General features: G+C 38.5%; 1 pseudogene; it reads left to right on the plus strand.

The window, feature by feature from the left end:
• Nucleotides 1-8,790: 8,790 nt before the first annotated feature.
• LOC127198879 (B-cell CLL/lymphoma 7 protein family member A-like) lies at nt 8,791-9,405 on the plus strand (annotated as a pseudogene).
• The last annotated feature ends 5,588 nt before the right edge of the window (nt 9,406-14,993 follow it).

Here is a 14,993-nt window from a genome sequence, read left to right on the forward strand (position 1 = left end):
ATACACACACACACACACACACACAAAACATTTAAAAACATCCAGATGGTGATTACATGTTATTTGCATGTATATGGTTTCAGGGTTGAACACTTGATATTTCATAACCATTAAAGACCATTAACCATTAACAGGCTGTATTTATATACTTATGCACACACATATGAATATGCACATAATATATGTTACATATAGAGAGGTGTGTGTGTGTGTGTGTGTGTGTGTGTGTGTGTAAAACATTGTTAGTAAACATGGGGCCATGAGTTTCAGAGGTTTAAGGCCTATGAAAGGGATTAGAGAGAAAAATGGAAAGGGGGCAAAGATTTAATGATACATTGCTTAAAATGTATTGGTTTATTTGGTGAAACACTTAAGAGACAATAAATTTTTCCAAATTTTATTTACACTACTTTGAGGTTAAAGCTAAATATAATAATATTTTCTAGGAAGCCTTGCAGAAGCTCTTGAAAGCAAGAAATCACAGTCTATGCCCAACCCCCAAACATGCTGGAGGATAAGAATTTATTTCTAGTGTTTCTATGTTTCTTACTATATGTGTTGAAAACAGAAACACTAAAAATAAAAAGTCAAATAAATCAAATAAAATCATCTAATTACTAAATCTGAGGATTTTTTTGCCTCTTTTAATTGAACTTTTTATTACATATTTTCATCATTTTCCCTCCCCTCATTCAGATCCTTTCTACCTCTCTACTCACCCAACTTTTTGTTCTTTTTCTCTCCTTCAGAAACAAAACAAACAAACAAACAAACAAACAACAAACAAACAAAACAACAACAACAACAAAACCCAAGAAACAAAAGTAAATAATGAACCCTGACAAAAATGCAAAAAGAAAATAAAAATACCAATAAGACAAAAAAAGGCCAAAACAAACCAAAAATTCTTCCAAAGCCAAAACAACACAACCCCAGAAAGACATGGATTTAATTTTGTGTTAACCAACTACTTCTGGTCATGTAGCCTGGTCTGAAGTATGGTTGATATAGCCTGTAACACTCCATTGGAGAAAATTATATTTTACTTTGGGAGCAGACATCAATTACAAATATTTCTATTGTTCACTGTCCTCTCTCAGTGACAGGACCCCTCTGATATGAACCTGTGTAATTCTTATGAGTGTTGCCACAGTCCCTGTGAGTACATATATTCATCGGTCCTACTGAATCTGGATGAAGTTGTATCCTTGGTGTCATTTGTCACCTCTTGGTTTTATAATATTTTTTTCTCATCCTCTACATAGCTCTCTGAGCCCAAAGAGAGGGCTTTGATTAAAACATTCAATTTATAGGTGAATATTTCAAAGTCTCACACTGTGTACATGGTTGAGTTATAGGTTTCAATGTTAATTTTAAAAATTTTTAGTTGTTATAATATATTCAAAGTACATCCTGGTTGTTACCCCCTTGTGCATATCCTTGTACTCCCACCCTCCATCCCTCTTTGCCTATATTCCCTTCCTTAATGTGTCTGTCTGCTTGAAGATACTCTTAGAGAGAAATGCTCCAGAGACTGCTTTGAGGTTCTGGTTTCTGGCTGCTGCTCCGGGCTCTAGCTGCTTGCTGTTTAATGAGTCTGCTAGAAACCTGACAAGGAAAAGTAGAATCACTCTAAGGAACTGAGTCTAAAAAGGTCTACTTCTGCTATTCCTATTAACCTATTTTCTCTCCTATCTATGGTATGTGGGTTGGAAGTGAGGTATAAGCATTAAAGAACCCCAAATACCTGAATGCATCATAAAGCCTTTAGGAGTTAATCTAATTCTACTTCTTCCCATTACAAGGAGATTCAGAATTAAACAGTCTGTGATATCTAATGGCTGAAGCAGAAAAAGAGTTAATTCTGGTTGAAACAAAGAATACAAGATACATGTGTGGATAGAATTGTTCCTAAACTTGACTGTATTTTGATTATTTTCCTTCAACTCATTATGGGCTCATTATGCAAAGAGGAGATAGTATTATGGAATGTGTTTTCTCAGCACATAAACAACATAAAAACTTGAAGACATACATAGAAAAGGTCTAAATTAATTATAAAAGGTAGAATATGACAGCATCAATTGTCAGGAACAGATCCAGCTGAAATTGCAGTGACTCTTAGTAATGCTAAGGTTATGTGATTGTGAGTAATCAATGAAGATTGGCAAAGAGCTTGTAGTAACTGCTTAGGAGAAATTAATAACAAATACCAGAAAGATAAATCTATGCAGTTTATAAAAAGAACTCATTGTATTCTAACACATAGTGTAAAGAGAACACCAATTCCATAGCTACCAGCATTCTATACTGATGCAAAAAATATGGAAATGGCAGGTTTTAAGTCAGATAAAATAATCAAAGTGATTAAAAACCCCTATACATCAGTTCAAAAATCAGAATTGTATGCAACACTCATAGAGCTATTAGAATTTTCTGAATCTCTTAATATAATTACTGGCTCAATATGTGGAAACAGTTGTTTTGCAAATAGAAACTGCTGAATTTACTTCTGAAAAGTCAGAATTGACTTTGCTATTTATGTGTTTATATCAGACCATCAGAAGCAGAGAGTATCCTTTATATATTACTTATATCTGGTCTCATACAGGTTTACCAGGTCCATTGGCACAAGGAAATGAGGAAATTGACCAATTACTAATAGGAAATGTGTTAGAAGTTTCAAAATTTCATAGAAAGCATGATGTTAACAGTCAATGTTTAAAGAAAAAAAATCTCTATCACTTGGCAAGAAGCCAAAGAAATAATTTAAAAGGGTCTTACATATTCTCTGTATAATCAAACTCCATTGCCAGCTGGAAGTAACCCTAGGTGTACCAAAAGGAATGAAATCTGGCAGATAGATGCCATTTTGCAGAATTTGGAAAACAAATCTATGTACATAATATCATTGATACATACTCATGGTTTCAATGGGCAACCTTAAGTTATGATTGTGTAATTATACACTTACTGGAAATAATGACAATTATGGGGATACCTGCACAAATCAAGACTGACAATGCTCCTGCATATTTATCCAATAAGATGAAGAATTTCATTGTATATTATTATATAACACTCATTACTGGTATACTTACTACACAATCCTATAAGACAAGAAGAAATATAAAGAGGCATACATACCTTAAAAGAGATGCTTATTAAACAAAAAGGAAGGGTAAACAACCCCAGGGACAGATTAAATTATGTTTTGTTGAATTTAAGTTTCCAAATATTGGTGAAAAAGGAACAACAGGAGATTAGAGACATTGGATTATAGAAAAAAAAAAACTGAGGAAAAACACCAGCAATATACTGTAAGGAGCTGTTGACAATGAAAGAGAAACTTGCAATAGTTTTGAGATGGAAACAGGTTAATGCTTATGTAACTACAGGGAATGAAACAAATATGGTTATCAACAAAACTTATAAAGATTAAATCTGGTCAGGAAAGACCTCCTACTATCTGAGACATTAATGTCTTCACAAAGCAGGGACTCTTATGGGCTACCTGGTCTTCATGATAGTCATATAGCATAAATATTAGAGTGAAAACAGCCTTATAAAGTTGATAGATGACATTCACATACTCTAATATAGGGTAGAAATTTATCTTTAGCTAATTTGTGTTCTCTGCATATTCCATATAAATAAAAGTAGAAATGTACCTATACTAATACTTTTTAAAGTTTGCCTATTTTTAGAGTAAAAGACCACATAACAGTGAAGGCAAATCAAGGAGCCTGGGTAATTCAGCCTGACATACTGCCTCAGCTACTGTTCCATCAAGAATGCAGATCAACTTCAAAAGGGCTAGCCCAAGTGATTGATCCCACAGAGACTAGACAGAAAAAGATACAGGTAGGTTTTTCAGTACTTGTCCAATATCTTTATTTTTTAAGGGTGCTCAAAAGATGTTTTTACCCTCCTCAACAAAGGTAATTTAAGAACATGATGCCTCCCATTCCCAATAGTTGGTTTGGGTGTTGTTGATGAGTTATGTTTGGAGGGACGGGTTATAAGTTTGGTAAAGGTTAAACTTAGGAATTTTTTTCTCTCTCTTCTCTATCCTTCTTTCTTTTCTATTTTTCTAACCCATCTAGTGTCAGGGGAAAGGAAGAAAAAGGGAAATGATTAAAAGAGTCATATAGATAAAAAAATTGATTATTTTACATTGCTATTGTAGACTGATAGAAATTTAAGATATTTCTTCAACTTTTGCTTAATGTATTATACATATTTATACTGGTAGAAATTTAAGATTATTTTGTTCAACTTTTTGTTAACATATTGTATTTCTGCAACTCATTTAAAATGTGATGTAAAGTTGCAGTCTTATGAAAATTACCATTGCAACCTGTTCAGAATGGTTGGAAATGTAAGTTAGTAGTTAGTCACATATAAATCTTACTTGTAGACTTGTTATACACTAATTTAGTTAATTATATAAATTAGCTTTATTTAGGTTCCTGTATGTGTTTTCAGTGTTAAGAGATAGTACATAGCTAAAAACAAGCAGTGTTTGTGTATTATATATATGGAACTAGATAGACAGTTATGATTATACACTATAGTAAATAGATAGGTGGTCTTCAAGCAATTCAGAGATATACAGAATATTGATTTAATAATAAAGCATATATCTGACAGAGAGACACATCTACTCCTGGCAGCATCACCAGCCTAACTCAATAAAGATGATGGGCATCAAAGAAAGTAATGTGGCTAAATTGTTATTGGACTATTATTTGGCCCCTTTCCCTTACAGCTTTTAATATTTTTTCTTTGTACATTTTGTGTTTCGATTAGTATGTGAAGTTTTCCTTTTCTGGTCTATTCTATTTAGTGTTCTGTAGGCCTCTTGTATGTTTATAGTCATCTCTTTCTTCAGATTGGGGAAGTTTTCTTCTATGATTTTGTTGAGAATATTTTCTGGGCCCTGGAGTCTGGCATTTTCTCTTTCCTCAATGCCTATTTTGCTCAGATTTCTTCTTGTCAGGGTGTCCTTGTTTTCTTGGATGATTTGTGTCAGGATTTTTCCAGATTTAGCATTTTCTTTAATGGTTGCTTCAAGATCTACAATTGTATCTTCTAGCCCTTAGATCCGTTCCTCCATCTCTTGGATTCTGTTAGAACGGCTCACCTCTGTGTTGCTTGCCTTCCTCTCTGAGCCCTCACATTCCTGTTTTTCTTCTGTCTGTGTGTTTATAATTGAATCCATTTTCATCTTCAGATCTTGAACTGTTTTATTTATTTCTTTCATCTAACTGTTTCTATATTCCTGAGTTTCTTCCATTTACTCTTTATAGGCCTTCAGAGATTGAAGAGTTTTATTGATTTCCTTCATCTGGTCATTTGTATTTTCCTGAATTTTTTCTAGTGACTCTCTACTGGCCTCTTTTATGCCTTCCACCTATTTGGCTGCATCTTCTTGCATTTGACTATGAATTTTATTTGTTTCCTCCATTATCATCCTCATTACTAAGGATTTGAGGTCATTTTCTTGTAGTTCCATTGTGTTTGAGTTCTCTGGGCTGTTTTCTTTGGGATTGCTGGGATCTGGAGATGACAAATTGTTTTGGTTTTTTTACATATGATTTTACTGTTCTTTAGGCATCTTGCCATTTCTTTTTTTTGGCAGGTAGCTTCTGGAGTTGGTTGGAGGGAATCTGGGGATAGATTCACCTGCTTTCTCATGATTTCCCTAGCCTGGAAGCTCTGATGCTTCACTGGTCTGGATGGCAGGAGGCTAGCCCTGTAGATTGGGTCTCACACAGTCAGTGATCCCTAGCTCCCCTGTACTGTGGGTCCTGTAATCATCCTGGGTCTCTGATTGTGCATTAGATGAGGCCAAATTGTCCACAGCCTTCTGGGCCCCGTTGTGGAACTGGAACTCTCCAGGGACTGAAGCAGGTTGGGATTAGGGGGTCTACTGGCCACTCTATTCCCTGTCTCCCCGAGATTTCCTTAGTCCCAGAGTTTTGATGCTCCACTGGTCTGTGGTTTCTCGTAGCATTTCAGGACCCAGACCACTTTCAGAGTCCAGGTTAGTTTCACAAAGCCCAAACCGCACACACATTGAGTCCAGTTCGCGTCTCTGAACCCAAACAGGTCTCTGGAACCAAACGGGTCTCTGGGCCTAATCGACACACATAGTCCAGTTAGCAGTGAGTCTAACCAGGGTTTCAGTCCCAAATCACACACGTAGCTTGCCAAATTTAGGTAGAGTCTTGGGGTCCGGACCACATGCTGAACTCAGCTAGAGTCTCTGGACCCAAACCGCCCACCATGCTCAGCTAGGGAGTCTGGGCCCAATCCACTTGCCAAGTCCAGCCAAAGTCTCAACGTCAGGACCCGGCGCCAAGCTTAGCTAGAATCTTTGAGTTCAAACTGTCTGCCAAGTCCAGCTACGTTCTCTGGGCCCAAACTGCCTGCCAAGTTCAGCTAGGGACTTTGGGCCCAAATTGCCCCCCCCCATGTTCAGCCAGGGACTCTGGGTCTAAACCACAAGCCAAACTCAGCTAGAGTCTGAGAAGGAATTGCACGTGAAGCTCCACCAGGGACTCTGGGCCCCAGACTGCATGATGAGTCCAGCCAAAGTCTCAGGGCCGGAACCACACGCCAAGCTCAGCTAGAGTCTCTGGGCCCAAACTGCACACCTTGCCTAGCTAGAGTCTCGGGAGCCAAACTGCTCACCAAGCTCAGCTAGGAACTCTGGGCCCAAACCACGCACCTACGCTCTGCTAGTGTATCATCGCCTGAACCACACTCCGAGTCCAGTTTGGGTCTCTGGGCATGAGCCACATGCCGAATTGAACTTGGGTCACAGGGCCCAAACCACGCACATGAATTAAGCTAGGGTCATGGGCCCTAATCTTGCACTGAGTCCTCTCTCCTGCAGCAATTCCTACAAGTTACTACACTAGTCACCCCTACCAGAGGGTTCCCAGCTGCAAACCTCAGCCGCCGCAGCCACTGCCCCTACTGCCACTCTGGTTCAAGAGAATCTGTGCTCCTCCCGTGTGCAGGGGTATGCAGGTTTTCTGTATTTTGGTCCTTTCAAACTGTGGAGTACTCCCGCTGTAGTGGGGTGGGGGGCTTGGTGTTCCTGGTTCACAATTCTGTGCAATTCCCTGAATCATTTATTGGAGCTTCTAAACATGGTCCACGCTGCTCGCCACCATCTTGGATCCCCCAAAACGCCCTCTCTGAACAAACTTACTGAGTGCAAACTCTGAAACCTATGTCAATTAGAAGAAAATTGACTCTGACCTCCTCCACACACATACTAGGAAGCCACATGCCTACACATGCACAACATATTTATAAGCACATATCACAGAAAATAGCAAGATATAAATAAAATGCATAATGAACAGAAAGTAAGATGCATCAGGGCTAAAAGACTCACTTCAATACTCCTTACTTAGCTTTTTTTCTCTATTCTGTAAGGGTTGAAATTGCTTTTCATCTTTGTATTTTTAATACAATTTCTTTGCTGATCTCTGAGGACAATTTTCACTGACCTTGGTTTGAGGTTTACAGATGTTTTATGTAAGCCAGAAATAACTCTTTGTAAGTTTGGAATGTTGACATCTTTAAAACTGTAGTGTATTTTGTTCCTGGTCCTTTTATCTATTTCCTCTGGGGCAGAGATTTTCTAAAAGCAATTTTAGTTCCAATCATGTCACTGCTTAAATCCTTTCTGTGACAACTGACAAATGTAATGAAGACATCTGGAGGCACTGGCCAGCACAGAATTAAAAAAAACACACACACAGACAAAATCTACCTCCATCCTGCTACCACATCTTCTCTTCATCTACATTGGCTCCATATTTTGTCTATTGTGCAAATCACTGTAATATACTTTGGGTGCAAATTTCTCCCTGGCATGAAAAATTTATATCCTTGGTTATAAGCCTAATAGTAATGTTTCCAATCCTATAAACCTTTTACTTTATTTAATCTCTCTCTCTCTCTCTCTCTCTCTCTCTCTCTCTCTCTCTCTCTTTCTCTCTCTCTCTCTCTCTCTCTCTCTCTCTCTCTATATATATATATATATATATATATATATATATATATTTTTTTTTTTTTTTTTTTTTTTTTTTTGAGGAATCTCCCTAAAATTTTACAATGGATGTATCAACTTACTTTTCCACCAACAGCATGTGGGCTTTCTTTTTGCTGCATTCTCATCATCATTTATTGCTTATAGTTTTCATAATAACTATTCTAAGCAGAGTGAGTGATGTGCAGTATTGCTTTAGTTCACATTTTTTTTTTCTCGTAGTGAAAGTGAGCATTTCCCCATGTATTTGTTGGTTTGATTCTTTTTTTACTTTTGTGATATTTACCTAGTCCTATAGCTTAAAAAATTAGTTGTATGACCATTGGTGTTTGTCATTGAGTTCCTTGCTTGTGATATATGCACTTTTGAAAAAGATGTTATTTCTTTATCTTGGGGCTGGAAAATTAAACAATGACCTGAAAAACATGGTGTACAATAGTGCTGGTGTTTGTATTCATGGCAATTCACAGGAATCATGGAGACTAAATCTCAAAACACAAAATATTAAGTAAAACAGTGACAGTTTCAATAACAGGACAACTATACAACTTTTAAGGTTTTTGTTTGTGGGTAGCCATGAGGAGGCAGTAAAAGTACAGAAACAGGGAATCTGTATGCGAGTGAGAAAGTGGATGAGTGTGGTGAGCAGGACCTGGTGGGGGCACTCTGCCAGCCTCTCTGTCTCTTTCCTTTCTTTCTACCTTCCTGCCAGAACCATGTCTGGCAGGTATGTTCGAGCAGAGACCAGAAGCAGTGCAAAGGTGATATTAAGAGGATCATGGCAGCTATCACGGAAGCATGCAAATGGGAGAAGAAATGGATGACTGTTGGCCACACATTCCTACAAATCTACAAGTGGGTCCCTTTGACGGAGCCAAAAGTTGTTGACAAAAATAAGACTAGGAAGAAAGGCAAGGACGAGAAGTGTGGCTCAGAGGTGGCCACTCTGGAGAACAGCTCATCACCAGGGTTGATGATAACAGCAACCAGAGCTCCATAGCAGATACCTCCCCCATCAAAAGGGAGAACAGAAGCATCTCCAGCCCCGCCATAGAGCCCAATTCACCTATGACCAATGATGGTGCTGAAGCCAAAGCTGAGGAGGCACAGGCCAGTGGAAAAGAACACCCTGCAGCTGAAGATGCTTCTAATGAGCAAAATTCACAGTAGTTGATGGATTACTCAATGAACAGCTGAGAAAAAGCAGAAGAGCAGCCATCTGTAGAGTCAGGTTTCATAGCACAGACACTGACAGTTTCTCAGGATTGGAAGGAGTGCCACCCTCTAAGATGAAGCTAGAAGCATTGCAACAGAACTCTGAAGAGATGTAGGCTCCCAGTGGAACTGTCTATGTTTCATGGCAGGTACATCAGCAGGCTTAATTCTAGACCGTTGCTCAAGCGATTCCTCTTGGGTGAGAACAGAATGAATGTTTCAAGTTTTAGTAAGTGCAAATTCAAGAAAAATCTAGAACGGCAGAATTTCTCAGATACTGACGAACTCTGCTGTGAAGCGAAACCCTCGAACCTTCAAGTGACTATCCTTGGGGAGGTGGGTCGCCAGCTCAGGAGTGTCTACACACTGTCTGAGAAGCTAATATTACATTTGTGTTGCTGCTATATCCCTTCGGGCCCTCTCCTCTCTAATTAATGATAAAAGCTAATTGAGGATGGTGCCAATCAGGAATTTGTTTTCCAAAGCGGCTTTTGACTCTTCTGCTTTCTTTTTTTTTGTGCCTTGTACCCTAGAGGTGACCTCTGGCATATCTCCTGGCTTTTGCATCTTTCCTGCCAAAGTGCCCACTTGTTTCGGTTGGCTGCTGCCCCTTTACTGCCTCTCTCCTCCCTGCCCCAAGACTGCTTCCCACCGATTTCAGGCTAGAGTGGACAGAAGATCCGACACCTTTCAGTGGCTCCCGGTTCAGGTGAGTAGTGCTGGGGTACACACTGAGACTCAAATTTTAGGGCACCTGAGACTACAAGTGTCGGTCCCATTTCCCCAAGGGCTGGCCTCAATTGTTCAGGACAATGTCTCATCTCCTAGAGGCATGGAGGCTAGTGGTGTGCAAGCCACAGTAACCCATATTGACATGCAAAGCCTTTTGATTCTTCTGGCATCTTTCACCCTCGCTGCCTCTACTATAGCCATGATTGGCACTGGTTTCTCCAGGCCCCACAAAAACGAAATGACTGTGAGCTTCCTTAGTACAGGGCTGCCGAGGTTGCGAGCCAACAGCATTGGTAGTTGGTGCTCAACTCTCCCAAGAGACATTGCTTGATCAAATCCATGGAAACCTGCTGCCCTTTATCCCTATCCTCCCTCCCACTTCTCCCTCCTAGAAACAAGACATGGAAGAACCAGGAAGATTTGCACACATCCCCAAAAAAGCGCCACCAAGGCTACCCCTTCCCCTGTTCTCGATTGCAGAGACACCTTTCTGTCACTCATTGGAGACATCCCTTGGATGAACTGCACAACTGTTGAGTTCTGAGGCCTGGTTTGTTCTTAACTCCTCTATGGGATGCGGGACCCTTCAGACCTTAAAGCTTGCCCTATACTTTCTTACTGCACTGAAGTTCTCACTCCCTATGAGTTGTAGGTGGTATACTGGGGTTGGTTTTTGTCTCTGTTTTTGCTTTGTTTTGGTTGCTAATTGGTGCATATTCACCACCTTTTGACTTGTGGATGTTTCTCCCAAACACTTTGGGGCATGTCTGCCAGGCTCCATTTTCTAGCAGTTTCTGAGGGCCCAGTTCTCTATTTATTTACATATTTGCTTGTTTTTTTTTTTTTTCTTTTTAAGGGAGCTGTCTATTTCTTATACTTCAAGAAGAATCAGAATGTTTCTGAATTTTAAAAACCTGCAAAAATATATCCTGAAATAAGGGAAGGAAAAAAAAAAAACCAGAAAAATTGTAATGTTGAACTTAGCAATGCTACAATGTTTCTTTTGCAGCAAAACTCCATTTTGGTGAAAGATGAATTTTGATATTGGTTTCTTTTTCTTTGAAACATGAGGTTACTATGTAGCAATTGAAGTGGGAACTCAACCCTTGGATCCACCAAGCCAGCAGGGCAGCCAGGGCTGCCTGAACCTCTTTTACCCACTGCAGCCTCTCAGGAGCACTTGGCAGTTGAGGATTAAGACAACAACGAAGTCCATGATACTGAAACTGTCATTAGTTTTTCTCTTTAGTGCCTGAAGATCGGATTAGGCAGTTGGTGGGGACCATTCAGATGTGTCCCAACGGCCATGCCAGTCAAAAATGCAGCAGAATTGTGCTCCATGCTGGCCAGGAAAGCCTTCCACGTGGTCAGACTGCAAACCCAATGTGCTTCCATCCCTGCCATGGTCCTCTCTCTGGAGCCAATGGTCCTCATTCCTGAACCTTTCACCCTCATCCTCACCACAGAATCTAAGACTTTTCAGCTGTCTGAGCCAGGGGCAGGGGATCCTAAGCAAGTGCCTTCTGTGGATACCCATAGGCTATTGACCAATTCTTAGAGGGTGATGGGGGCCCATCATCAGATGGTGTCATAGTTTGGAAAGTTAATTATTGCCGACAATCTGTTTAGAGGAATAAAGAAAGACCCCTTTTTCACTGCTATCTAATTTCCCCGTCTTACTTTATTATGTGGTGTGTTGTACTGCAATATAATTTTTCACTTACTGATTCCATCAGTAGATATCATTTGTACATGGCTTTCTTTTAAGGAAAAAATTTTTGATCATGAGTTTAGTGGCTTAGCCCATTGTGATCAAGAATAAAATCACGTGGATAATAAAAAAAAATAAGAAAGAAAGAAGGATAGGAAAAAAAAGTACAGAAATAGGGAAATGAATGAGGTATGCCAGATCTCAACATTTGGAGCTGGTAAATAGATGAGGGCTGAGAGTCTGGAGATCATGGAATAACTCTCCCCAGAAAATACCACTTATATATTAATATTTTTCAACTGTATTCATAAAAACTTTGAAGTAAACATGAAAAATATGAGACATTTGTTTATTTGCCAAAGGGTAGGTTCTGGCTGATTATAGTCTGTAATTTTCTATATTTGCAGCTAGTAAACAGAAAGAGAAAAAGACATCAGAAAGGAATAAAGACTCTTAAGCTGCAGAAATACATAATTTTCTCTTGCCTTGACAGCAAATGTCATTGGAATCACTCTGTATATTCAGTTTTAAGCAAATATCCATGGTAACCATCACACCATGCTACACTGACTCCCTGGACCTATTTGATATGTAAGAAACTGTGGATATTTGTGATTAGGAGAGGGGTATGGTAAATATTGTATGTTTCCAATTCAATTAATTTTCTCCTCCTGAGGTTAATATTTTAAATATTGTTTTCTCCTTTAAGACTCTCTAACCAATGGATAATAGAGTAATAGAAGGTCACTTTCAAAGGCAAAAAAGTAGCATTTAAGTGGATGTCTGAGAGAAGCACCATTGTCGGGTGAAGCAGGCCACACTTATCAAGTGTTGAAAAGCACAGGAGATGACAAGCTCTGGGTTTTCAGGGTTTCACTATTTCACAGAATCCTCTGCTGGTAATTCATGAAGATGGAAGAAATAATGAATGTGTGTAAGGCATGGGCAGTGATAAAGACACCAGTGAGCTTTCTGACTTTGAGGGTTTCCAATTTTTATCACTTTCAATTTTGGTTCCTCTTTCATTTCTCTCTTTTAAAACTTAGTCATTTATTTTATTCTTCAGTGGATATTTTTGGATAGCAGCATATCCTATGCTGTTTCAGTGGAAGTAACAAAATAAAAATAAAAGCAGCAAATGTATTAATTCATTTACTCTTTTTGTATGTCTAGAGTCATGGTAAAGTTATTAATGTTTAATGTTTATGTTGACATTTTAAATCCTCTAGGAGTCTTCTTTTCTATAATAAGCACAGCTTACCAAACAAACAAATTGGAAATGTGCTGAAATGTTGATGCCCATAATTTTGTTGTCTTTCCTTTAGTTGTTGCTGCTTTGTAGAATCTCTTATTTTCTTAACACTCAATTATAATACAACATTAGTAATTATATATTCAAGGCCCCTCTCTTTTCCATACGCTGAGATTTTCATTAGGTCTATGACTTTATGAATCCAAATGCCTTATGTAATACTTGATATATATTAGGCATTCAATAAATATGTGAGGAAGAAATAAGTGACTATAAGTGTAGTACTGCATGCTGTATTTGGGCTATCATTCTTTACAAGCCTTGACAGTAATAAGAAATTCACTTTTTGGGCAATAGTTTTAATGAATCATGAGTGAGTGGGTCTAAGTAGGCTCTGTATTTTTTCCATGATCCCCTTTTAATTTCATTTTTTGTTTATGCTTTTAGGGTTGACAATATTTTGGGGATACTTCTTACTATTTGTGTCTGTTCTTTAAGTTTAAGTAAATAGAGGACCATAGAGGTTTGCTTAGTAGGTAAAAGTCTTTATAGACAAATGTAACTACTTAAGTTTGTTTCCCATGATCCACATGGGAGAATCAAATCTCACAAGTTGTTTGCTAGCATGCATATGTGTACTTGTGTACACATGGATACACATGTACACACACACATGAATAAATAAGTATATAAATAAATTTAATAAAATATAAATTTGAGTAGAGAGTGCTAGTATAAAACATAGGTATGATTAGGCTTGGGATGAGGCTTAGCAGTGAAATACTTTTCTGGCTTGTACAAGGTGGAAAGTTGAATCCCCAACAGTACAAAAATAAGCATACTGTAGTTTGCTATATTTGTTAATTAGATCAAATAAATTATTTCCTGTGTCTGTGTGCGTGCGTGCGTGCGTGCGTGTGTGTGTGTGTGTGTGTGTGTGTGTGTGTGTGTGTGTGTGATAGTTATGTCCTGGTCAACATGTAGCAAGACCAGTTTAAGGAAACAAGTTATTTAGTGTCTTACAGCAGTATCAAATGAATTGCCACAGATTATTTATTCATTTAAAGTAAGAGCTAGGAAACTAGAACAGCCAATATGGTCTGGCATATTGACTTGCTGTCATGCATTCAAGTCTTAGACATTTGCGAATACTGAATGGTATTTTGTCTCTGACTCCTGGCAATATAGTCACCATGCCGGGCAGAGTCTTAACTTTTCAGCCTGAAATTTTCTCCTTTATTGGAATTTCTAGTCATTTTTCCTAATGATCAGACACCCCCTTGCCTTGTTTATAACTTACTTGTTACTAGAGGAACTGTCGAGATCTACCTCCAAAGCTAATGGACACATGGAGTACATGCAGACTTGGTTTTTATAAAATGTAATAACTGAGAGCCATGGCTCAGCTAGACCTATGCGGGTCAGAATGCAGTTTATCAGTCTGGGCTTTTGAAAAATTGTTTAAATTTTCTGTGTCTAGGTTTTCTTATCTGGAAATGGGAGCTAATACTTTGTGCCCCTTGGAGTGATTGTAAAGACAAGGTGAGTTGAGCCATTCAAGACACTTTTAATAGAGCTAGAAGCATAGAAATACATTAAAAGAAATATTTAAATATTATTTCCTCTACCTTTTTCTATTTATCACCACCACACCACCACTACCACTACCATCATTACTCATACCAACCATACTTTCCCCTACCTCCACTTTTCCCAGTCTCTTTCACCTCCTCTATTGCACTCCACTGACTCTTTCTTCGTTTCTATTCAGAACAGAGCAGGGCTCTGCACATATGTTACAGTTGTGTAGCTTATTCTCCTTACACATGTCCCTGACTTTTTTCATACCTGTTTCCTTCTATTGGGGTGCTTTGTGCAGTCTTAATACTAAGGAAGGTGCCTAGTCTTAGTGCAACTTGATATGTTTGGTTGCTATCCCTTGTGGGGCAGTTCTTAAAATAAGAAGAAATATTCATGTTTTATATTTGGAAAGCTGTTTATATTCAGTA

This window comes from Acomys russatus, chromosome 15 (genome assembly GCF_903995435.1).
Source record: "Acomys russatus chromosome 15, mAcoRus1.1, whole genome shotgun sequence".
Classification (NCBI taxonomy): domain Eukaryota; kingdom Metazoa; phylum Chordata; class Mammalia; order Rodentia; family Muridae; genus Acomys; species Acomys russatus.